Below are 698 nucleotides of genomic sequence, written 5' to 3' on the forward strand. Positions count from 1 at the left end.
ATGCCAGGGTACTGTCTGCTTTGCTGCTGCTAAGAAGTGAATATAGCCAAGGGTCAGAGAAAGAACTTGGCTCCTTTCCTTGGGCAGCAGGGCAGTACAGATTTGCACAGTTTGTTCTACTGGATAGGCGCTGCTCCACTGGCAGCTGCACTGGTTTCACCAAAAATAGGCTAAGATGACCAGTTATGCCATTTTCTGTTTCCCAGAGCATACATTTCTCCTATCAGAAAGGCAGAAAGGGTACTATACTAGCAGAAGGGACAATGCCATGAGTGTCCTGTTCTGGTTTCAATCCTGGTCCTGGTTTCCTTGTTCCCCCATGATGACAGGAGCTGGAAGTGCACTCAGGCCCTGGATCCAGAGGGGCAGAGGTGGGGGTGAGAGGGGAAGGAGGAAGAAGACAAGAGAAAGAGGAGGACACATTATGCTCCTGAGCAATTCCTGCTACTAAGTCAACCAACTGTAGGGTCATTTCTTGGTTGCAGAGGACAGGAAGGAGGACAGCAAGTCATCTATCATTCATTACCTCACCTCTCCCTGCTCCCCCCCAGACCCTCACCCTATCCTGAAAGATTTCAGTGTGATATGATTGTAAACAGTTAAGGATTCCTCCAGTGCTAAGCCCACTACAAGCTGGGCCCACCCCCTCCCCCATTATGTACAATACATTCACCAACAACAGAAATTTATTTAAAAAG

The sequence above is a fragment of the Nestor notabilis genome, unplaced genomic scaffold (assembly GCF_000696875.1).
Source record: "Nestor notabilis isolate BGI_N333 unplaced genomic scaffold, ASM69687v1 scaffold20189, whole genome shotgun sequence".
Lineage (NCBI taxonomy): Eukaryota > Metazoa > Chordata > Aves > Psittaciformes > Psittacidae > Nestor > Nestor notabilis.